Below are 25,664 nucleotides of genomic sequence, written 5' to 3' on the forward strand. Positions count from 1 at the left end.
ATAAATGAGTGCTGTTCACATGACTGTCTTTATGAGACACTGCTGAAAACAAGCAAAAAGAAATCCTCTTGAACGCATTGTTTAACTGGTAAACTACAGAGTGCCTTTTCCGTTATAATAAAATCACACGAATGCAGCCCTGCTTCAAAAGGAATCCCCCTTTAGATCATCTCCGGGGAGAGATGGAGAATGTCCGACTTCCTTAATGTTGTATACGGGCCAAAATGGCTTTAGGAAAGCTGAATCAGTGTCTGTGTACACAACCTGTCCCACAAAAGCCAGGGCTAATCCAGCCAAAGGACACAATGCACAGGGCCCTGTTTACACGGGCTATACCCACAGAGGGCCTCCGCCCCGTCCCGCTGCACCACGCACCACCAAGGCTGTGCGTCACAAAAAAAAAAAAAAAAAAAGATAATAATAAAATAAATGATCAACCGGTGCAATTAAAAACATGTTATTTAATAATTTAAAGTAGACCAACTTTTACTATTGGTATTATCTCATTCTAATAAAAGAACTACTTATTTTATTTCACTCCTGCGTAAAAGTTTGAGTGTCCAGTAACGAATTTCAGCATTTGCTTGTCTTCAGGCCCTTTTTTCCACAAAGCTGGCTGCGCTCACAACTGTCCCGCGGAATAAAAGCAGCATCAACCTGAAGATTTCAAACAAGCACTAAGTGTTTCTCTGCGCAGACTCAAAGCCGGCCTGGCTGCATCTGCTGTCAAAATTGCATTAATTCATCATCACACCCACAAACGATCCAAATGAACGCCAAACATGTTCACCATCACTGTTTGAAACAAGCTGGACTGTTTTCCTGATGAGCCCGTCATTCCCCAAAGAACCCAAGTGCTCTTGATTGTTATTTATTTTTCATAATTTTCTTACTTTAATTGTGTCACATATATGTTTTTAAAACACAGGCCTAGTGTATAAATTAAACCCCGGATACAAAAACATACATTTCCTGTAGGTTTCTTCCGTAAATGCACATGTGCTAATTTTAGGGATTTTTTTATATTTAATCCAGGAGCTAAATAGTTACCAGTAACGAGGACAACGCTTAAATCGCTCATTGTCCCTCTTTCTGTTCAGTTATTGACTCTTTAGTAAATGAAAAGGTCTGGCTGCTGCGGCGCGATTTTAATTACTTTTATTGCTCTCTTAGATTTCCTCTTTAATCGACTTAGAGCCTTTAGTGCTCGTCTTCTCCGGTCTTAGGTGCGCTCCTCTGTCTCCGAAATTGCATTTTTCAAGAAGGTGCAGAGGGGGTTGGTAATTACTCCGGCGCAGCCAGGTAAAATTCCGGCGCTAAATTGATTTTTTTTATTTTAATCCTCACTAAGTCCCAATATTCCCAGGAACCCGGAGACGTATGGAAGAGGAGTCAAGCGGACCCCCCGTTGCTTCTTCAGGTGATCGTCGCCTCGCCTCGCGGAGGGGGAGGGGGTGGGGGTGTGGTCTCTCCATCAGCAGGAAAAGGAGATTACTGGATCTTTATCAGCCATCGATTACACCCTCCCTCACAGATCTGTGACTTCACACAATTTCAGTTTTAGGACATGCTGTTGCATAATGAGCAGGGAATGTTGGAGGGAAAACGATGTCATAAAATAAAACTCAGAGGTTTTATTCCTCTGAGAAAACAGGTGAGCTTGTTTATGCAAATGAACCCAGAGATGCATATTTGTTTTGGATGCTATTTACCATTTAGCATATTTGTCTTCTTAAAAACAACAGAACACACACAATGGATCGCAACAACAACAAAATCTAGATTCAATTTTTTTTTAATTATTTCAAGACGTGGCAGAAGTTTGCACCTTCCACTTGCCACGGTGCAGCCTGAATTTACCTTCCCCATATCTTTAATTTGTAGTCACCAGGAATAAAAGGCTGAAATCTCAGCTCTGGCAGCTCCCATGTCAGTCTTTGCAGGAGTGGGTGACAGAGAACAGCAGGCAGATAGCATGCTAAAATCGCATCACCAGAGACCTCACATCAAAGTAGACCAAACCTCTTACTGAGTGAACTTTTAAGCCAGAAAGGCTGTGTGACATCAGAGCGCCTAAAATGTGACTGTCATGTTTTTATTTATTTATTTATTTATTTATTTTTTTTTTTCAAACTTTGCTGAACACAAGCTCAAAGATTTGAGAACTATTCAGAGACAACAACAAAAAAAAAGAAAAAAATGAAAAAGAAAAAGCAGCTGTTCAAACAGGCACACTAAGATTAGCAGCCTTTGTTTTACAGGAACCTCAAAGACCAATTAGACTGAGAGACGGTTGTGACGAATTTGTCAAAAATAAGATGATAGACACCACTTTGGCAGTGAACAAACATGGCTGGGGATTTCACTCAAGCGGAGTCATTGACAAGACACTGTCAGAAAATGTGTCAGCTTCAGCAGACCTGCCAGTTGACAGAGCGATACAGTTTGGGACTAAGGCTGATCAATTCCCCGAATGCCAACAAGACGTAACAGCACTTTATTTCAAGTAGGAAAAAATATTCTGTCCTTGGATGTATTGTCAACTTTTTTATTTGCATCACAAGCCCACAACATCCCAAGATACGGAAGTGAAAAAGAATAAAAAAAATAGACCTAACTGTGCCATATTTACCTTAGAGGGTTTCAAAACTCTAGCAGAAGACTTTGACCTCTCAATTTGGACATAGTCACGGAAGTGTCTCGTCCTGCTCAGGGTTTTGTTGTTTAATGCACACCAATACAGCACCTCCGAATGTTGAGCTCATTTTGGGCCACTTTTTCTGAAGTGAAATCCAATACTCAAAGCATTTTCTCCTTCAAAGTAGTCCCCTGTTGTGCTTTGTGACCACAATTGTGTCAATCTCATACTTTCAAAGCCTCATCTCTGTATCAAGCGTCGAGTAGCTGTCTATACGTGCCTCCGAATGGAGTTGGAGCTTTGATGGCTGGTCTGAAAACAGTTTGAAACGTTACGGCAAAATCTGAGGCGGAATTTAAAAAGGAAAAAAAGAAAATAAGTTTTGATTTTGGTTGCACGTGAAATTTGACCTGTGATTTGTGAAATCACTGGCACACGCACAAACTGTGTGGTTACGACACGGAGAAGAAATGATGAAGTTCAAAAGGATCACGCCAGCCGTAGGAGGGAAAGTCCCAACCAACTTCAGAACGTTTCCAAATCCATAAATCCATGGATTTGTAATCAAACAAGTGATGAAATGAGTTAGTAAGATAACAATTCTCAATTGTGATCCAATGATGAAAACCATTTGTCAGATTAAATCTTCAAGCTGAAGAAGCTGTCACAGAAATTTGATCACGCGAAACTTGACTAAATTCAGAATAATCCGCAGTCACAGGTCTACGTGTTTGTAATTGGTGCCACCATGAATCGCACAGACTTGTCGAAGGTTGGTGGGCATGAAAAAGCTCTCAGATCCACCCGAAACAACAGCCATTTCAAAACCTGTGTGAAGCCAAGTGATTGGGAACAATCAAACGACAACGATCAGAAGAAAAGAGACGCTATCTCAATAAACTTTGTCATTCACCCATTCAGAGTTCAATCATATCTGAGGTGCTTTGCATAACTATGAGACGTTGGTTCTAATCCTCAAAGGGTTTTCGACCTACTTGGCTTTGCACTGTAGTCATTCAAGGTCGCAACCCGGTAGGAAATATGGGCTGCCATAGCAACACAAAGATGGCCTCTGAAGGCTTAGCATAATTCTTCCCTAATAGAAAAATAACAGCGGCAAATCCCATCCTTAGTGAGCTCGCTTATTTGACAGAGGCAGACTCCCACCTGTGAAGCACATAGTCACCACACCAACGCGCTAAGACGCGATAAGATGAAAAAGAGCCCATTTCTGGATGGGGATGGGCGGCCTAAGCTCAAGCCAAATTCTCTCTCTTCTCTGAAGTGAGACTCTGGCTAGCTGTAGGTTTTTGAGGCTGGACAATACAAGCTGCCAAATGAATCACACTCTCTATGTACTACCTAACTTTGAAGTGCTTAAGCCATACCCTGAGAAAGAAAAAATAAACCTTTGGCAGAAGTAGACGGCTTAAATAAAGATCAAAACACTGAATTGTTTCACCGTGCCTTATGAGATCATTTAAACTCAAACAGGTATTTCTTTTTTGTTTTTGACCAGCTGGAGAATTTTACTATATTTCTGATCGAATCCTCTCAAAAATGTCCTACTGAGGGTAAAAATGGTACACCACTTACTCAATGACAGCCTTCTTGATTCTGATCACAGAACACCCCCCCCCCCCCCCCACACACACACACACACTTTGCTGCCATGCAGGTACCACGGAGATGGAGTCTTGTCACTGTGTGAGTTGCACCAGGATGATGAGCGCTAGGGAGAGAATAAATTACACTTACGAGTGGGAGGCATGTAACTTATCAGTCGCTACAACGGTGCGTTGCTCTCTGCTTATCGAATCACTAATGAGGAGAAATATTCTGCAATGTTGCAACCATGGAGATGCAAGTCAAAATCAAAGGTTTCATGAAGCCATTACTGCAAAAACAGACTGGGTAAATCACATGATTGCAACAAAAATGTAAAGATGTGTGTGATAAAGGATGGAGGAAATTCATGCATTTGAGACATGCAACGCATCTGACTCAGCCACTTTTGCATGACCGGATTTTTGTTTATTCTATGCTGAAGTGTTAATATCTCACTGCGAGGCTCAGGTTCTGCACCTGCCTGTCAGCATCCTGCTGTAGACACCAGTCACATGCCTGCGCTTACAGTATGTTTCATTCTACTGATTAACCCTGTTCCCGTAATCCAGACTGTGCATAATTGTCATCGCATCAGCGTTGATTCAACGTTTCATTGAGTTGAAGAGTGAAGATCAGAAAACGAGACTGAAAGTAGATTAATGTTATCAAAAAGTCCTTTCAGCTCAGGAGAAATCCATTTGGTTTGGTCTCACAGTTGAATCAATATAAAAATCATTAATTCTTAAGTGATTCTCATCTTAGAATCTAAGTTTAACTGAGGATAATTACTCTTTATCTAAATATCTGCCACTTGTGGCTGTAATAGTGTAAGGGTGATGTTTTATTGCTCTTAAGGGGATTTTTTGTCATGCAAATGAGAGTTCACCAGCTTTCTTTTCTTATCGCGTTATCTTTTTAGCTGTTGGGCAAAAATGTAAAAATCATATTTGAATATTCTGTTTCCTCCCATTATATTAAGTCAAATCTATTATAGTATTTTTGCTGATTAAAAAAAATACAGCTAACTTTGCTCCTTAAGTCTGTTACCTTTGGCTATGAAAGTGATTTGTTTTTGAATTCCTGCATCCTGCACCATCTATTTCTTCATAGTGGAGCCCACATTTGAGAAGTTGAATCTTTTTCACTCTGTTTAGTGGTCCAACACGAGGCCAGAGTTTCGTCCCTGAAGAGAAACCCGCTGAACGAGGGCCTGTAAGCCTCCTGTTTCACCGTCTGTACACCGAGTACCTTTTCACATCAAAGCTACACATCTCCAGGAAAGAATGGCCTCTGCTGAGATATGAACACCTCTGACCCCATTTAATGCAAAATAGTCCCCTCCCCCTCGCCAGGTCCTAAATCCGAGGATAGAGTGGCTATCTGACGAGATCACTCAGAGGTGTGCGGGAACTTAAAGGCAAAGAGTTTCTGAGCATCCTACCAGGAGTCTCAAAAGGGTTCCATTAAAGCATGTTCAATATGCCGGTCAGGGCTTTCAAAGTGTTGCACACCCTCTAGCCCCGGCAAATTCAAAGGGGCATCAGAGCACATTCTGTAAGCGGAATCTGGCCCCATTAATTTAATGAGTCCAGGGTATTAGTATGCTATAAGCTAGCTGCAGAAGCTCCCTTTAAAACATCTTTGGAGGAGTTTTAAGAAAAACTTGGGAGTGACAAAAGAAAACATGGAGCAAGGTGCAAACTCAGAATCCAAGCTCAGATCAGATCAGCTCTCTGTCCTCGGAGGGAACTTTCAAGTCCTTAAGCCGTCTTTGAGGAAAGCTTAAGAACAGAAGGTGGCCCTTTCAGAGTGACATGGAGATCTGTGCTGTTTATCATTAATGCATCCAGTGGAAAACAGATGTGGAAATCATAAAAATGAAAATGTTGATGTTCTCACCCATCACTAGTCATGGGTAAGACTAAATATACTAGGATTCTCAGTTAACACTGTTGGTGCTGTCATGTTGAATAAAATCACAGACAGACATGAAAAATACCTGATTAAGTACTCAAACTGCCCCTGTGGTGCTTTTTTCATACATGATGTCTCCAAACAAACAAACAAACAAACAAACAAACAAACAAACAAACAAGCGCGCGCGCGCGCGCGCACGCACGCACGCACGCACGCACGCACGCACACACACACACACACACACACACACACACACACACACACACACACACACACACACACACACACACACACACACACACACACACACACACACACACACACACACACACACACACACACACACACACACACACACACACACACACACACACACACACACACACACACACACACACACACACACACACAATGTGAAAAACAAATACCAGCTCAGCAATCCCAGCTGGTAATAACAGGCAGGGATTAGCACTTGGAGACATATTTGCATAATGTATTTAGAAACATGCCGCAGACTTTATGGCTCTATGAGCATATTTCTTAATGCAGATCTTGTCTACAGTTGTTCAGCAGTTAATTAGCTTGGTAAGCCGTGATGCAGCTCTCTGAGGACCTAACACCTGACTCCGAGGAGAACACACACCGTATCGCTTTACAGCTAGCCGACGCTAGCGCAACACTCACCTGTAAGACATTACAGAGACAGTGCAGTTTGTTGTGGTCAGTCCACCAGGAAGCAGCAGCAGCTGCAGCTGCTGGAGCTAATTAAAGCCATAGCAACACAGTAACATAGCCTAGCGAAGGGCCACATCAAACGCTCCTCTTCATGCCAGTCTGGAGTCTCATCCCTGGGATGCGGAGGCCTCTTGTGACCTGTGCTGGGACCCTGCTGGGCCCCGAGAGCTGCGAGGTGAAGAAGAGTGGGTCAGAATCACTGTGGGGTGCACCTGAACCAGACTTACCTGTGTCTGTGGATCTGCATACCAAAACGTGGCCATGTGGCGGCGAGGTGTGAGTGCGTGGACTCTGACCTGAACAACAAAGCAAAGGAGAGACCCGGAGTGAGAGGTCACAGGGAGTAAGGAGGCTTGGGAAAACCCACACATAAGACTCATTGGCTAAACATGATCAGAGAGGCACACATATGGTGCAGCAGAGGTAGAACCAGACACCGGTGAAATCAAAGCTCAATGTAAACATGTCAGTTCACAACTGACAGTTTTACACAATTTAAAGGCTTCAACGAATCACCAATAACACATTATTTTTGGTTATGTCCAAATAAATAATGCTTAATTTTACCCAAGTGCAAATTTTAAAAAACATTCCAAGTTTCTTTTGAAATAACTCCTAGTTTAATCGTAATGAGCACGCTTGCAGAACAAAAGCACCTGAAGCCTGTGGAGAAAAGTTGTTCCAGCCAATATTTATAGACGTGTGATAAAAGATAAAAGATGAAAGAACAGATAGTTGACTCTCTTCAGTCCGTCTGTTTCTTCTCCGAGCCGGCACGTCGGTTGTTCGCCCCGCGTGTAGCTAACGAGAGAAACAGACCCAAACAAATCTCTCCTGAAACTTTTTTTCTTCTGCAGAATAGATAAAAAATAGACAACAAAACATAAGAATGTGTTACTTATAGCAGGAGTAAAAATTAGTGTTTCAAGTGGAGTTCCTCCTGAGTGAATACAGTTGAGGAGCTAAATCATGCTTGTCTGAAACGAAATTTTTTCCCCCACCTACGTTGAACCGAACCTTGAACATATACAACGGTACAACAGTGTTGCAGAGTAAATCACATGGGTGTCGGTCGCATTAATGATTCAATATTGAATCTAAAAGTAGTGTGGCAGAAGGGTGTAGGCGTTGCCAGTTTACACGGATCGGGTCCTGTTGGGTGAGACGCTCCAAACACGATGTGTCGTGGCTCTCAGGGTTTTGTCTGGCTGTCATTTGGAGAACGGTATCAGCCACGTTGGGGGGGATGCTTGAAGCAGGTCTCTGTCTCCACCTGCCACCCAGAGCGCTGACACAACACCCTGCTTGGATACATGTGGTCAGACCTATCTCCAGGTATGTCACCATCGGCCCAGGCAGACTTCAATTTGCCACAATTTTTGGAAGCAGCACGTCCGATGCTTGCAGGGAGTGTGTTTATAAAATGGCACCTTTAGAACAGAGACCCTTTTCACCTTTTCGGGGAACACCTCGCAATAGTGGAAGGAAATTCAGTCCACCCTGTGTTGGTTGTTTTGGAGTACCTGCCAAGTCGTGAGACTGGACAAGAAAGAAAGAGAGAGAGAGAGCCCTTGACTGGATTTGGCAGACTGGTATTATTCTGCCATTCTGGGCAGCACAGGTCCTCTTGGTGTGTAAAACAGAGAGGAGGCAACTCACCGCTTTGCGTCTGTCATGGCTTCATGTGCGGAGTGACTGCCTGTGAGGCTCAGAGTGCTGTGTTCTTTCAGCAGTTGTCGTGCGGTCTCAATCTCTTTATACATTTCACTGCCAGGCTCCTCTCCACCAGGCCTCCCCAAACCGTGCAATCAGCAGATGTCTTTACAGAGCGGCTCACTGCCACATGCATGGCCTGCAATCTTTGCCAGTTTCAATTGGCAAAATATATTATTTTTTCATTTAGGTTATTAATATTCTTTTAAGCCCAGCAGCCAAGTTGATGTGGCACTTAATGTGGCCTGCGGTTGAAAAATAACTGCCTCTCTCAGCAGTTTGAATGGAAACGGCTGAGTGATTTATCTTCAGGGTTTCTACGTTGGTCCAGTATTGTTTCGCTGGCCTGATTTATTTTTCTACATTGCACAAAGTAGTGCATCACAGTCTTTACACCTTTGTGACCATGAATTCAAACCTCCTGTGAAGGTTTTTAGAACCGTTCTCTCATTCAGTTGTACATTAAAATACAGGATTCAAAATTTTACTGGAACACACTCATAAGCTGAATTGTGATGTTAATTTAGGTGAAGATGGCAGCAAATCATGGTACTTGTTACAGGTTTGAAAAGCACAAATGTTCAGCTTTGATCGGTAAACTCGTTTCTTTAGAAAATACAAAATGTTCAAATGTATTCATATTAAATGTATTAATGCTGTGAAAATATAAAATACCAAACATTACATCAAATACTGGCTCGTCATCCTTCGTGTAAACACAATTTAACAAATATTATGGTCTCAAATATATGTGTCTAAAAATAAATAATGGCATCGGATCGCTTAAATAATATTTTCTGCGTATTTCCATATTTTCCTCATATTTCTCCGCTCAAGTACCAACCATTTCTATGCCGCAGCATCTATCTGAGAGCAGTTTTTTAATGTTCAGACAAACATTTTACACTTTTTACATTTAGTTTATCAACAAATGCACAACTCAGACAAGAGCAGCCTGAATCTTTATTTAAACAACCCCCAAAAAGTTGCATTTTCACTCAATTCAACCATTAAAAAGCTGCTCAAGTCTAACTTCTATAAAATATCTATTTATACCAACTTTACATGTCAGAAACTTGTAAATGCATTTCTACCTTCTGACTAGAAAAAACCCAGGATCGTCTCACTGCCAATGTGACTGTCAGAACAAGTTAAAGTAACTTTCTGTGGACAGAAGCCATCCATCAATCATGTACATGTGGCAACATGCATTATGAGAACCATGAGCACCACCTGGGCACCATCAGGGCACCGTCATGCCAGCGCTTCGTGTCTGTCACTTCAGATTTCAATATTGCTGCAGAGGGTGGCAGACCTGTTAGGGGTTGGGTACCCGCGAACTGAGCTGTCAAAATTAGCAATCTTTCTGGTTGGTTTAAAGGGCGAAGAGGGCCACGCGCTGAGGCAACAGCTAAGACCCAAGAGGAATGGAACTGGGAACTCACTCATTACTGCATGTTATCAAATTAACAAAATATTTTTAGATTGATCCTTATTAACATTTGAAATAAAGTGGCAGTTATTAGGCCAATTATTTCACGTAATTGTGCCTTATCAAGTCACGTAATAGTGTTGATACGTCTGCCAATTATTCCTTAATGTCTAACCTGACCTTTGAAAGTGATTGTGTTAATGACAATTCCATAAATTTGCCTTTTTTCCCGATTAATTGCTGCAGTGTAATGACACAGAGATAGGGGGTTGTGTGTGTGTCCGTGTGCGTGGGAGTGTGTGTGTGTGTGTGTGTGTCATAACTGGTGACGTTAGATTTTTGCATTTGGCAAGCTTTATTTGTTTTTTTTTTTCTTCTTCTTTGCTTCATTTGGTGACAGATTGGGTTTAAATAACATTATATCTTCACAGTTGTGACTCACAAGCTCAGGCGCTACAAAGTCAGGGTGAGGTTTAGCACTTCAGACGAGGAAGGACCAGGTCACTTTGTCTTTTAGTTTAGCACTTTCCACTGAGCCGAAGAAGACCATTCCTTCTGAACACTTTCGCTCAATCACTTCACTGTTTTACAACAGAACCCATTCTTTTCTCATCTTGACACTTAAAAGCTGAAGTTTGTGGCAATTCCTCGAGCAGATGGATGCACTGAAACGGAGAGAAACTTTTTGCAACTTTCGCATTGAGATACAAAGCTGAAATACAGCAAATGATTTCAAAACACAAAAGCTTGTAAACAATGTGGGTAAAATGTAAAAAAAAAAGAAAAAAGAAAAAAAAAGGAAGTCAGAAGCTTGTCGAATGCTGCTTTGGCGCATTGCAGGATGCTAAGCATATAGCTCATGCTAGCATCAGTGCTAGGCTTAGGTCCTGGTGGGGCACGGCTCTTTCCTGGGCCTCAGGTAACAAAACATGTGGGACTTTATTCATTTTAATGTTGCTGCTGCAGGCTGTAACATCTCCTCAAGCAATACTCCTGCATTAACTCTGAACCAGATCACGCCACTGTCAGCCATGGCCCCAATCATCTGCCATGTTGGTTTTTGCAGCTCTTTTACATTCAAAGGCTAACTGCTTTACATCCCCTCCTGGAGCTCCCTGCAAGGACACTTTACATTTTTCTAAGATGGATCCAGCCCAAGGTAATTTTGTTGCAATCTGATTAATAAAGCCAGATCTACAAAATAATTGTCAATTATTTTGTTTTCTAACCAAACACAACCAGATTCTGATATTTTAAATGAACGTTTGCATTTATTTTGAATAAAGAGCAGCCTTCGTTTAGAGCATTATGGGATTTGAGTTGATAGATTCTGCTTTTGTTTTGTCCAACACAATCCAAAGCCTCCTTTCTGCTCTCTATAACTAACAAATGCATTTTACCGTCAGAAAAACTCTAAAGCAGACTAATGAAACAGCTGCTAGGTTCACCCAAAAGTTGTGCACTTGCATTGCAGTGGCCACCTTCTCCAAAATGCTCACACACAGCTATCAGGTGGTTGATCCTGCTCTCAGCTATCCATCTATTAAATGCCAAGTCTTATCATGGGGTGGAGCAGAGAGGAGGGACACAGACTGTCACTCCTGCGACTAAAGAGTGCACTCAGCAGTGCACAAAAAGTAATACAGACACACAGTGGCAAGACTTCATTGATCATCAATCAGACATCACGGCAAACAAGCTGCAGTACGCTGGCAGTCACATTCTTGGTTACATGATGCAGGTCAAATTATGAAAAACACAAGTTACTTTGGAAATCTCAAAGTAGAGCTAACATTGATAATTTAGTATTTTCAACAATTTGAGTTTTGGGCAGTTTGCTGTTGATTTTGCAGCAAGTTGAAGATGCTGTCAGTTGTTTGAGCCGAGTCTTTAAAAAAAAGTAGCTAAAGGCTACAAAAGATTCACTTCAGACTTGCATGTCAGAGTCTTTTAAGCAAGCACCAACTCTACCAAGAACACACATCTTAAATCATCAATGTCATTTCTGCAGAATCCACCTGACACGAAGGAGAGGTGGGAATCTACAGCTCAGACAGTTGGACTGTGGCACAAATCTGGAGCAGGCCAACATAAAACAGGCGACCAAGTTCATTGTAAAGTACAGGAAAGTCATTGCTAGAAAGGATCATTTTGTCAGTGACTGAGAAAAGGCCTGCTTGTGTTTCTGAGAGTTATTCAAAAGAAGTTATCAACAGTTGGGTGTTTATTCATGAAACAGACCACTTGGATTAATTTAACTACAAAATATTGCTAATAAATATATCACAGTGACTAAATTTTAACCATTTCAAAGAAAAAGCTTGAAATCCAAAAAGCAGGATTATCACTCATGTGCCTATAAGGGTGCTTTAATTTGACGGTGTGAAATTGGAGCCCCTTTGAAGAACATCCACAGAACCCTTTCCCCTATTTACTCCTCATCTGTGGTGTGACTCTGACATGTCTCTTTTGTACACTAGAAATATGGTCGAGCTAAATTGAGGTACATTCAATGAGATATGTTACTAGAACTTTCAGGTGAATCAATTTAGCTCAACAAAATGAAAATGAGGCCTGTTATGTAAGTGGGCTTTTCACTGTGTTGAATGCATTTCCCTTAACAGATACTGGATTCAGTTCCCTTTCATCTTCATCATCATTATCATCAGCACTGTTTCAATAAATGCTCCAAATAGCAACAAAACAAGCAAAAAAAAACTGTTTGCATTTGAAAAATGATGCCAGTGAAAAGCCGGTCCGCTGCAGAAACACAACTTTTAGATGCGGATTATATAAATTTTTCGGGAACAATTTATCAACGATTGATTTCTCTAAAATTTTAAATTTCTTAATGTTTCATTGATAATAATGAGAATGAAAAAAATTTTAAATGTAGATTTTAACATTGAGGGCATTTGTTGAAAATGCCAGGTAATAGTTTTAAAATCATTTTTGAAATCGCAAAACAAAAAATACAAGATAAATTATAGAAACCAAGCCAATAATTAATTTTACATTATTATTGTAAATTGTAAGCTTGCTATTTTTATTTAGAAGGCCTTTTATCAGGAGAATGAACGCTGACATCTTTGGTGTGTTCTTGCTGTGCTGAAATTATAATTCCATCTTTCAGTTCTTTTTAAAACACAGAGGTTTTATTTACCTGCAACGTTTCGAAACGTTGCAGGTAAATAAAACCTTTCTGTGTTTTAAAAAGAACTGAGATGGAATGAACGCTGACATTTAGTTAAAAAAACATCTGTAAAAATACATTAATGATCTCTGTTTATGATGCATAAAATCCATTGTTTGCAAAGCTACATGTTAACAAAAAGAGTTTTTAAAATTTCAAGCAAAAATATTGTTCTAAAAAATTCCCTCAGCGTCGGAATCGTTTTTATTCTGGGAACAAATTATTAGTAAATTAAGCAGAAAAACACAGCAAATGATTTCTGAAAATAAAAATTTAAAAAAACTTTAAAAAATAAATGTTTTAGCTCATGTCAGAGAAATTAAAGATGCAAGAAAAAATCAGAAAGAAATTCCTTTCTTTATACTTTTTTTTTGCTAATTTTGCGATTTGTCGTCGCAGCCATCTGCTTATGCGTCACTTTGTAATTTTTCTTTTTCCATTGTTTTAAGATTTGCAAAACTTAATGTGCTTCATCAAAAGAGACTGAACTCCCATCAGCTCACTCTTTCAAGGTTGTCGCTAATTGGCGAGATTCTCTCTCATTTCAGCTCTTTTTGTTTCTTCAAGGCGCGTTGTCTCATCACAATCAAATAACGTGCAACGATAAATAAGAATCACAGTTTTTGATCAAACGCTGCGACTCAAATCAGATGTTTGTCTGAGAGCCTCTAAGACTTCTCTCCAAGTGTGAAACTTGTCTGAGTTTGTGAAATAAAAGGCTGCCATCTGTTTTTTTGTATGTTTGTCTGCAGAGAGGACATTGAACTGTCAGCAGTGTCCCTCCTACTAATCAAGACTCTTAGATATCCTGACAACACAAATCTTTAATTCTTATACAGTCCTTTCACTCGTATTTACATTAGTAGGTCAACTGTGGTCAAAGTGCAACAATAAATATTCGCCTTTTGATGTAGATGTGGGTTCTGTCAGTTGTTTTATTCACGCCACAAGCTGTAATCCAATTTTAAAATTTAATTTTAGATGAAAAATCTGATTATAACGTTGACAGAAAAATAAGTTTTTAAAAAATAATTCTCTCTTTCTTCCTTTCTCTCTCTCGGCCACGGACGCTATTACTGTAAAACATCCAGAAATATTTCACTCCAGCTCAAGTTTAAAAACCGGAGCAGTGGGAAACTGTGAGGGGGAGGGAAAAAAAAGAGAAACAACAAAAAACTCACAAGTCTTATCCTTTGAATCTCAAAGAAAACTTTCTCACATGACTTCCCAAAGTTAGTCCACCGCGTTGAAAGCAGCGAAAGATTTAAAAAGAAATGATCTAAAGGCTTCCTTGTGTCGTACTTGGAAAGCTTTTAACTGAAAAGACTCAAACAGACTTACGTATGAGGCTGTCACATTTTACTCATCTCAAAACTCCAAATTCAAGCTGAAAATATTTATGTAGTCACTCTTTCTAAAACTAAAGTTGTTTGATGTGCGTGACTTTATTATATTTACAACATAATTCTCTGCATTGTGGAAATTGCTAACTGTGTCAAGCTCAGAGAACTCGTTACGTAAGGTTAGCGTGTAGGTTTGACTTCAGGAAACTTGTGCTACAGGGGCGCATTTGCTCTTCTCACCACATACCTAACATATTTTAGATAGTTGTAACACTTAGATGCAAAAACAGGTCGAACAAAAGGTTAAACGCTGAGCGTTAGCATCAAACGTGATGTTTTCATGCTGCAGCAGCATCAGCTCCATCTTCCTTCTCCCTCTGTTAGCTTAGCAACAGCAGCCATTTTGTCTGCATTTACATTGTTCGAGACATCTTTCTGAGGTTGCGCGCATTTCTTTGAATGGGACCACCAATTTAATTTAAACTTCTGCTGGAACAAGAGCTTTTATTTTGAAGGAATTAAGGTAAACTGCAGTGATGCTTTTATTTTCTGTTCAGAAGGTGCCAAATGGTGTTTAGCATTAACCACATGACTGTCGCACAAAGGCACATACGTACAATACATCCATGTGCATTCGCATTGAGTGTGCGCACATGCACGGATGCGTGCACTTTCACACACAAACACACACGTATGAATGAGATGAGTTTTTCCCTTTCTTAGAGGCTACTTCAACCACCCGCAGCTCCCTCCATCAGCAGACAACCGAGCACAGGATGTATAAGCCCAGCTGTCCAGAGGTCACCTCAGCTTGTGTATTTCCCTGGAGTGGATTCACAGAAGCAGAGTGGACCAACAACATGCATTCAGCTTTCAGTTTTGACTGGACCTTCAGTCAAGCTTTAGGGGTGAGTAGCTCAATCTGTACTTTTAATTCTCAGCGCCACAGAGGGAAGCTGTGATGGACAGATCTGCTTGACGTTGTTCTTATAAGTCTTTGAAATTCTGTAATTTAAAACCATGTCATCAATTAGTTATCATTGCACCAATTAGTTCCCTCTTTAGTTTTTGACAGAATAATTCACTGGAAATGAATCAATTTTTCATTTTGCACTTCATGCTAGCTGCTTTCTGAGCCTGAGAAAGAGCTCAACACACCAGATTTCTTTCAGATGAACTGTTTTGGTGGTTCTTTGTGAAACATCAGCTAGACAACAACCGTACAAAAACCAATAAATTCATTTTCACAACTAAGACCAGCTCTCTGTCTTTGTGTTTGGGAGGTTTCAGGGCTCGTTGTTATTTACAGGCCAACTGATCGGCCCTGAACACAACATGCTAGAATAGACCTGCAGCTAGCTTAGCTACTGTGGATTTTGTCGCAGAATAAAAAGACAAACAATTGCAGACACTCACCTCTGCTCTGTGGAAATACTCCATCCTAAAAAGTCTCCTCTGGTTCTGGTAAGGTCCAAAATGTCCATGTTCCTGAGACAGAAGAGAGTGTCTCAGAAGGAGTGGGAGTGAGGCCCAGAGAAAGGGCTTCCTGTGTTTCCAAAGAGCTGCCCTAACTACCCCAGTAAATATAGGAGAGCAAATCCTTTTCAGGTTGTGAGTATGACTCGGGACCGCCACATAAATCAGTGCAGGCCCTGCCCGGCAAAGGCTGGGAACGCCATGGGAGTGGTAGGCGGCTCTACGGTGAGGTTTTTGGGGAAGGATTATGGATTGAGACGTACAGCTGGGAGGTTAAAGTTACACTTTTCATCACCACTTCGAGGGGGTCTTGCTGCCTGGAAGCCAGTCAGATTTGTGAAGACCTCTTTTTCCCTCTGGAATGGTTGTAGTTCTGCAGGCACATCCTTCACCTGAGGATAATTGTTTTTGATATGGCAAGAACAATTTGGCAAAACGCGTTTAGAAATGCATTCTCTCTCTCTCTCTCTCTCTCTCTCTCTCTGTTTTGCCAGAGAAAGACTGAAAAAAAGAAAAAAGGAGAGGGTATTGTGAAAAGTCCTTATTCACCAAAAGACCAGAGTAAAGAGGGAGCAGTATGCCCCCTTCTGGTTCTTTTCTTCTCTTCCTCTTTTCTTCTTCTTTCCTGGCATCTGGAGATGTGAAGAAACGTCTTTTGATCAGTTCTGACAGAGCCTGGGCCATGTGAAGAGGGTGGCTCGCAGGACTCTGCCAATCCATGCAAGGCAAAAAAATGTTCCTAATAAGAGAGCAATAAACTAACGAGTGCAGGGTGTCCGTCTGATCCACGTTCGAGGTACAGTTTTTGCCAGCAAATCCATTGCATTGTGACGTCTACCCGACTCTCATCAGCTTTTCTGGACTCTCTGCCAGGTCACTGCATTTAATCTGCATAGTCCCATATGCTCCCACTGATGGTGCAATAACCTGAAATATAGAAACTTTGTTCACCAAAAATGAAAAGTTGGAGGATTTACAGACATTGGATTTGCATCACTCCTCATCTTTTGACCATGTGGGGTTTATGAATTACTAAAAATGGGCCTAAATGAGAGTGGGGAAAAGCAAAGTGCAGGTTTATATGTAAACTGAGTGGTTCTATTGTAAAGTTTGAAGGGGTCACTTATCAAGGAGCTGCAGAGTAAATTCTCTGTTCTGTACAACACGACAAGACGATAGGTACCACTCACATCTTCTCAGTGCAGGCCAAAGAAACATCACCTCCACTGCAACGGGAGAAGGGCAACAGCACAGCAGCCAAAACATGCTTCTTATATCGGCCCACAGCCGAACCAGCCAAGTCCACAGTGCTGCGGGGCATCCCAGACATGAACAGGTGCTCTGCTGGTGTAGTCGGCACTGGTCTTGGGCCTGTTTCTGGGACTGTGCTAAATGCTGGATGTGTGAGGGCTAGTGAGGACAGGCTGGCCAGACTTTAATGGTTTGTCGGTGAGCCCTGGGCTCAGTGCTGATAATTACAACGGGGAGAGGGAAATCAGCAGCGCTGGGCTACCCAACGAGGGGGACGGGCCCACGCCCAGCAGGGAGGGGAGTTTCTGCCGCAGGAGGGACCAATCAAGTGTGAAGTCGAGCGCAGACCCTGGGCCTTGGTTCAGTGGGAAAAGCCTTGGCTGCTGGTTCAGAGCGCCGCAACTTTCACGGATTAGTAGAGACTATTCTGAAGACTGAAAGGGGGAACACAGCACGGAGGCAGCATCAATGCATGTGTGCACGCACACAAACACACAACCACACAGCCACACAAACTCTCCTTTTCTTTTAGGCTCTCACACACAAAACCCACCAACAGCTGGGAGGAGGGCTACAGCAATCACACAATTACCATAGCAACGGCATATCTCACATTTGAGCCCAAACGAAGACACTTTGGGCTGCAACTGGATATTTATTCTTCCATTTAATACAAGTATTTTAATAGTTTCTCTGCATGCCTGCCGAACCCTTCCCCCTGACTGAGTTAAAGAGCTGCAATTGGTGCTGCTTAGTGCATCAGACTAGCATTTAGTCATTTTGCAAATTATAGGATATCAACACTGCAAATTTAACTTCTGTAGTTTAGTGGCAAAGGGTCCAGCATTTCTGCTGTGAATTCAATTTTTTTTCTTAATCCTCGTCACTTCCCTTGGTCTCGTGTAGGAATTGGTGTATTTTAAAGAATCAGCTCTTTTAGACAAACACGTTGCTAAAATAATGTCCACACTTCCACAGGTCCAGCTTTAAAGAACATGTTTTATCAACTTGTGTAGTCTTAAAGGAACTCCTCGAAAAAAGTGTTGCTTTTCAGAAAGTAGAAGAAAGAAAAATGTTTCAATGTTTGTGATTTGAAGAGAGTAAAAGTGGATGGTTTCAGTTGTCGAGTGATTGTTTTCTTGGAGACTGAAAAAACAACTCAAGGAAGGATACCTAAGTGAGATTTTCTTTTTTTAGAAAATGTTTTTCTGTAAATCATTGAAGCACTTTTTCTTTCACAAGCATAATTTGCAATTAACACTTATTAAAACTGATAGTTTTAAGTGAAGATGTGATGCACCACATGTGACCCTTTTTAGTTCCCTGCAACATAACATTATCTGTTCTATTAGGAACACCAGCTGTAGCACCAACATCTCCAATCAAATTAGACCTTTTGTAAACAAAAGATTACATTCTTTCACATCCGTTTTACTCACAGATGCAACATAATGCAATAATCTTCCCAGAGTAAAGACTGTCCACTCTAGCAGCTCGCTAGTGGAGCCACACATATGCACTGACAGAGCCATGGGATTGGACACCTTCCACCAGCACTCAGCTACCTTCCAAGAAGTAGGAGAGAAACAAATAGCGTGAATGCATCAGGGAATGGCTCTTTTATTTATTTTTTTGTCCTTGTTTGTTTGTTTTTGTGACAACAAAAGAAACTAAGAAATATGGTAATGGTAAAATATGGTAACAATCAAACAGCAACAGACTGCATGTTTGAGAATCACTTTTCTGCTAAACTGGCATGTTGATGTTTGCAGCAGAAGGTGTGTGCTCCAGTATTAAAAACAGTACTCAATAATAAAGGACAGCAAACTTCTTGTACTCGTGCAAAGTTAAACTTCATTTGGGACTCCATTAAAGTTAAACACACTCAATGCCTTGTGGAAAATATGATCACTTTTAAATCAAACAAAAGTAAAAGAAATAGTGTATGTTCACGCCTATGTTCACGAGCTTTGGGTGTTTTGACTGAAAGAACAAGATCGTGGATACAAATAAAATGAGACAGAAGACAAAATGAGTTTCCTCTGCAGGGTTTCTGGGCTCTCCCTTAGAGATAGGGTTAGAAGCTTGGCCATCCGGGAGGGGTTCGGAGTAGATTTGCTGCTCCTCCGCATTGAGAGGAGCCAGTTGAAGTGGTACAGGCATCTGGTTAGGATGCCTCCTGGATGCCTCCCTGATGAAGTTTCCCAGGCACGTCCAACTGAGAGAAGACCTAAAGGAAGACCCAGGACATGCTGGAAGGACTATTGGGCCATTCCCATCTGTACCGGGTCGGCCCGGGCCGGGTAGCCCCGGTCGGCCCCAGCCTGGCCCGGTTGATTCCACACATCCTTGCCTTAAGTCCATGTGGGCTGATTCTACCCACCAATCAGAGGCTTGCTCTAATGGAAGGTGTGAATTTGCTGTCAGCAGTGGGTGTGTTGGCCCTGGTCGGCCTGAAGCAGACCCCCTCGAGAAGAGGGCTGAGAATGAGCTTGGTTGGCCCAGAAAAATACCAGGCCACCCAGATATGTAAACAACCTATGCTACCCGGCCCGGGCCGACCCGGTACGGATGGGAATGGCCCATATGTCTCTCGGCTGGCCAGGGAACGCCTTGGGATTAATGTACGTTCTAACATTTTTATGTTCAGAATTTTTACAATTATGCTTTTTTAGACCTACACTCACTTCGCACTTTATTGGGTACACCTTCTAGAATCAAGGCTGTACCCACTTTTTTCTTCAGAACTGCCTTAATCCTTCATGGCATTGATTCAAAACGGTACTGGGAATATTTCTCAGAGGTTTTGATCCATATTGACATCATAGCACCATGCAGCTGCTGAAGATTTGTTGGCTGCACATCCATGATGTGAATCTCCCAGTCAAAGATGCTCTTTTGGATTGAGATCTGGTGACAGGACGCCATTTGAGTACAGTAAACTCATTGTCATGTTCAATAAACCAGTCTGAGATGATTCCAGCTTTATGACATGGTGCTTTATCCTGCTGGAAGTAGCCATCAGAATATGGTACACTGTGGTCATGAAGAGATGGACATGGTCAGCAACAACACAGGTAGACCGTGGCATTGCAACGATGATCAGTTAGTGCTAAGGGGCCCAAGGCGTGCAAAGAAATGTCCCCCACACCATTGCACCACCAGCAGCAGCCTGAACAGTTGATACAAGGCAGGATGGATCCATGCTTTCATGTTGATGATGCCAAATTCTGACCCTACCATCTGAATGTTGCAGCAGAAATGGAGACTCATCAGACCAGGCTACATTTTTCCAATCTTCTATTGTCCAATTTTGGTCAGCCTTTGTGAATTGTAGCCTCAGTTTCCTGTTCTTGGCTGACAGGAGTGGCACCCGGTGTGGTCTTCTGCTGCTGTAGCCCATCTGCCTCAAGGTTCTACGTGTTGTGTTCAGAGATGCTCTTCTGCATACCTTGGTTTTAACAAGTGGTTATTTGAGTTACTGTTCCCTTTCTATCAGCTCAAACCAGTCTACCCATTCTCCTCTGACCTCTGACATCAACAAGGCATTTTCACCCACAGAACTGGTCCCTTGATATGCCACACCTGTGAGGTGGGATGGATTATCTTGGTAAAGGAAAAAGTGCTCACTAACACACATGTAGACAGATTTCAGCACAACATTTGTGAGTTGTGGGTGTTTTGTGCATGTAGAAAAAGATTCAGATGTTTGAGTTCAGCTCATGAAAAATATCAGCAAAAAAAAGCGTTCAGGTTTATTAACTTTATCAGGAGTCATCTGACTAATATTTGCAGCAAACAGATTAATATAACACAAGACTAGTGCACACCTTTATGTTTGTTACAATGTTTTTGATAAATGATAAGAGAAAGGCGTAATGTACAAAGGCCTCAAGTGTAAAAATACTGTAAAATTCACACGAGACAGCTCAACCATTCCTCACAGCAAAACACAAAAACTCTACTGATTCATATCCACAAACACGTTCTAACTGTTTTCTTTTGTTACTTTGGAACAAACAAATACTATACATACAAACACAAACAAACATGACTTTCAAACAGAATAATTGAGTCCAAGTCTTATTTCATCCACCTATACGTAAGTGAGGTTTTAAATAGTATAATGCTACGGTTTAGTCTGGCTCACTGCTGCTGTTTACTTTCTGTAGATGTTTAATGTCAAAACAAAATGACTTAGTTAATGGTAGCACATTGGTGCATGGTTAGTTACATAATGTTGTGTTAAACATGCAGATTAAAAACCAGATGCTCTTCTTTTTATTACCGACTCCTGAGTCCTGCATCTTCTACTAAACACATAAAAAGTAAATGAAACATACTTTGCTTTACAACGCTTTTTAAGCTGCACTGTAGCAGAAAAAACAGTATTGTGCTCAAATACACAAAAAAAAACATTAGGATTTCTGTTTCACTGCTTTCTCCAACAACTCATTTTCATTCAAACTCCTTTTTGACTGTTGTTCAGAGATCAAAGCTTGGATGGCTTTAAACTTTTTCAGTTTTAATGAGGATAAAACTGAATAAATTGTTTTATTTTAATGTTCCAGTGGTACCCACACCACCCTAGCAAGCCTCCAGCCCATTTTAAAACAGCAGAATCATGTTCTAGATTGTAGATTCTAACATAGAAAAAGAGATTAGTTAAGATATATATATATATGTGTGTGTGTGTGTGTGTGTGTACAGGGGTGGACTGACTATCTGGAGCACCGGGAGCTGTCCCGGTGGGCCGACGAACCCAATGTGGGCGGTGCCGACGAGCCATTCTGACATTTATTAATTATTTCATTCATTCATTCATCCACTCGTTTCGTTCGTCTTTCTCTCTCGCCCTCAGATTTCTTACAAATTGGGCCGGCCAATAGTTTACCGAGGCTAGCAGTGTGTTGCCCACATCAAGATGTATTATTGGTCTGTTTCTCATCGTCATGGGCTGACTGGTTCAGGGCATTGCGACAGGGCTGTCAATCACAGGCAGCACAAACCAGGGTGGGCGGGGCCTCATCGCTAGTCAGCGGGAGTGGTTGGACAGTGCCATGCCTCGGACTGTTGATGTGAAATTGGAGAAGCCGAAGAAATGTTTGGGTGGCGCAGAAAAGTTGCGGCAAAAAAGTTTGAAGTCTCTAGAGGTGGGAGCTGCTAAGTGTTCAAAGTTGACAGACCTATTTGGTCCTGGGTCAGCCTTAGTCACCCCCCTGCAGGTGCTGCTGGTGCGCCAGGAGAAAGGGCGACACTACAGTAAGTAGCATTAGCACGGGGCTGGCTAGGTTACATTTTAAACCATGATGTGTGTGTTCAATTACAATTTGAAAATAAAACGTTTTATATCTATAGCTGTCATCATAAAATATGAGCTAAAAAGGCCGTGAGTGTTGGTATTTGGGTTGATTTAGTTTAAATATATATGCCAAAGATTGGTTTCATGTGACAACACAACATTCTAAAGAGCCCATAGTTAAACAGTAATGGGCCATTCCCATCTGTACCGGGTCGGCCCGGGCCGGGTAGCCCCAGTTGGCCCCAGTCTGGCCCGGTTGTTTCCACACATCCTTGTCTTAAGCCCATGTGGGCTGATTCTACCCACCAATCAGAGGCTTGCTCTAATGGAAGGTGTGAATGGGCTGACTCTACCCACCAATCAGAGGCTTGCTCTAATGGAAGGTGTGAATTTCTTGTCAGCAGTGGGTGTGTTGGCCCTGGTCGGCCTGAAGCAGTACCCCTCGGGAAGAGGGCCGAGAATGAGCCTTGGTTGGCCCGGGAAAATTCCAGGCCACCCAGATATGTAAACAACCTACGCTACCCGGCCCGGGCCGACCCGCTACAGGTGGGAATGGGGCTTAAGTGACCCCCTTTCCATCGGAAAGGACCAGCAGCGCCAGCATGTTACCGGGCAGCACATTCTCACGTACTCTGCTGCTTGCCCCTTCCTATCGGCCGCTTATGAGAGGTGCATCGACCGCAAATGCGGCGCGACAGCGCCCATGGTAGATCAGAAAATATCCTTTTAATGCTCTGCACAGATTATTATCAAAACATATTATTTTACTTAACGCATGGTGATCAGACACATTTATTCACTGCTGTATGAAGCAGATGTGTGGTAACAGCCCTCCTGCTCTTCTCCGCTCTGCTCCTTTACCTGTTTTTTAACAGCTCCTCCGTGGACGTGGTGGAGCGATTTAATGTTCAAACTCCGTGGATTATCATCAGATCTCATTCTAGGCAATGCAGGGTGATCCAACTGATTTATTATTTGTTGCATCATGGAGGAGAAGTGTGTCAAACTGTCCCGCTGCCCACCAATTTCTCCCTTCTGTTACAGTTTCTCCTTCTCCTGCCACCCGAGGCTGGAGGAGAAACTTGAGGGTGGGGGTGGGGGGTGGGGGGGAGCACGACTGTGATTTTTTTAAATGCAGGTGTCCTGTTCCCAACACATCTGATAATCACAGGCTAACATGAAGCAGAAAAAGTAAAAAAAAAATGTTTTTATTTAACTCCCCATCCATTTAGAAAACTGCAGATATTTCCATCTATTTCATCTCCATTCTCATTATGTTCCCTCCGGCTCCGGTGGAAAGCAGGGGTGACTGAGGACAACTCTAATTAATTTTTCCTTAAAGATGCACAAGTGTATTCAAAACATGTGTGATGTTGACCAGTAGAAAGGACTTTCAGCAACATAGGAATGAATAATATGGCAGGTTTGTGAATCCAATCACTGTAAAATAATGTTCAGGGAAAACATTTGGACAGTTTCTTTTTGGAAATTTCTTCCAAAAACAAATTTTCTCCCATTGAGTTGTACTGCCTGGACCTAGCCTCTAACTGCAATATGTGATGGATAGACTAGCAGAGAAGAGTGAGCTGCTTACAAAGCTGCTCCACTGATAAGGTGGGAAATATTTAATAAAGTTATCATCACACATTATAGATGTTGTAATTCCTTATTTGTTGTTTTAATGATCCTTTACAGATTTATTGTACGTGGGTATTAATCCTTAATTTTGTGTGACCATGTACACTAAATCATCACTTATTCTCTATTACAGGCTGTTCTGATATATTTGAGGAGTCGTTCTCTCTGTTCATTGTGGGTTTGTTCGAAGACCTGCTTTCTATCTGCCACCACTGTACCAAAGTTTGGCTGTTGAGCCTCTTTTCAAATGGTAAGTTTAAAATGTTTTATGAAATCATACTTAATTGTGGACTATTAGAGACTAATGTTTCCCATGTCCCTCACAGTTTGGCCTCTTGACATGTGTTCCCCCCCCATCCATGTTTGAGGAACTGCTTTCTCTCTGCTTCCACTGTACCAGAGGTTGGCTTTTGAACGGTAAATTTATGATGTTCTATAAAATCCTACTTAATCTGGGAAGATTAGGGACTTCATGATGCATCCCATGTTCCTTTCAGTTCTCTATTGATGGTTTCTTTATGACTGAGTCACCGTTAAATCAAAGAAGTTTCAGGTCTAATGCTGCTATTTATTTAGATCATTTATCAGGATATTTAGTTTTTATTGTCCAGGTCTGTTTTTAACTAACACTGAGTGTATACTACAAGATTTTTACTGTCACAGACTAAAAACTTGAAAGGTAGCACCAGGGCTCTTCCCATTAGCCTTCCTGCCCCACCCTTAGTCATGACACAACCTCTGCTGTTATTTAACAGTATAATGAATACAAACTGATTGCTTGATTGATTGAATGGTTGACTGATATAGCTGTAAATTTTAGTCCTTGAGTGAATTTGCATTCTTTATTTGTTAACTATCACAGAATATGACTATCCTTTGTACTATTCAGAGAGGAGACGCAGAAAATTTTGCTGACTTCTATGTAGTGTCCGCGGCTAATGTAGTGGGCTGATCTGAAGAGAGAATTAATATGAAGTGTGTGTTCCCTCATTAGTCCAAAGAATCTAAGGTAATATTAAATCAAATATTCAACGACCAACCAGATTTATAGTTCATATTTATGTGGAATATCACTCATCCATCACGCTACATACAGACCCTTGGGTTGAGCACTTCTCTCTGTAACTGGTTTCTGTACTTCTTTGGTGTGTTCATGCCGTGTCGTGGTTCTAATTCCATGCTTTAGTTCTTTTTAAAACACAGAAACAGTTTTACCTGTTTTGTCGCTATGTTTCGTCTGCGGCTGCAGGCTTCCTCAGGCTGACGCTGATGGTGGCGTCATTTCCTTCTCCGTTTATCTGCGGGCAGAAGAGGACGTTGTCGCCCTCTGCTGCCCGCTCTCCCCTCTCCGATGATGCAGTCCCATGCGCGGTCCAACGGGTAAACTCCATCGTCCCTGTTCATGGTCCCACATCCAC

General features: G+C 41.7%; 1 long non-coding RNA gene across 1 annotated transcript in view; it reads left to right on the top strand.

Moving 5' to 3' along the window:
• The first annotated feature begins 13,653 nt into the window (after window positions 1-13,653).
• Window positions 13,654-25,664, top strand: part of LOC129162896 (uncharacterized) — a 35,009-nt gene continuing 22,998 nt past the window's right edge. Inside the window, exons 1-3 of the long non-coding RNA XR_008562886.2 lie at window positions 13,654-15,487; window positions 24,380-24,496; window positions 24,573-24,663. This is a non-coding gene — a long non-coding RNA (uncharacterized lncRNA). The remainder of the gene's footprint in view (window positions 15,488-24,379; window positions 24,497-24,572; window positions 24,664-25,664) is intronic.

The sequence above is a fragment of the Nothobranchius furzeri genome, chromosome 1 (assembly GCF_043380555.1).
Source record: "Nothobranchius furzeri strain GRZ-AD chromosome 1, NfurGRZ-RIMD1, whole genome shotgun sequence".
NCBI lineage: Eukaryota > Metazoa > Chordata > Actinopteri > Cyprinodontiformes > Nothobranchiidae > Nothobranchius > Nothobranchius furzeri.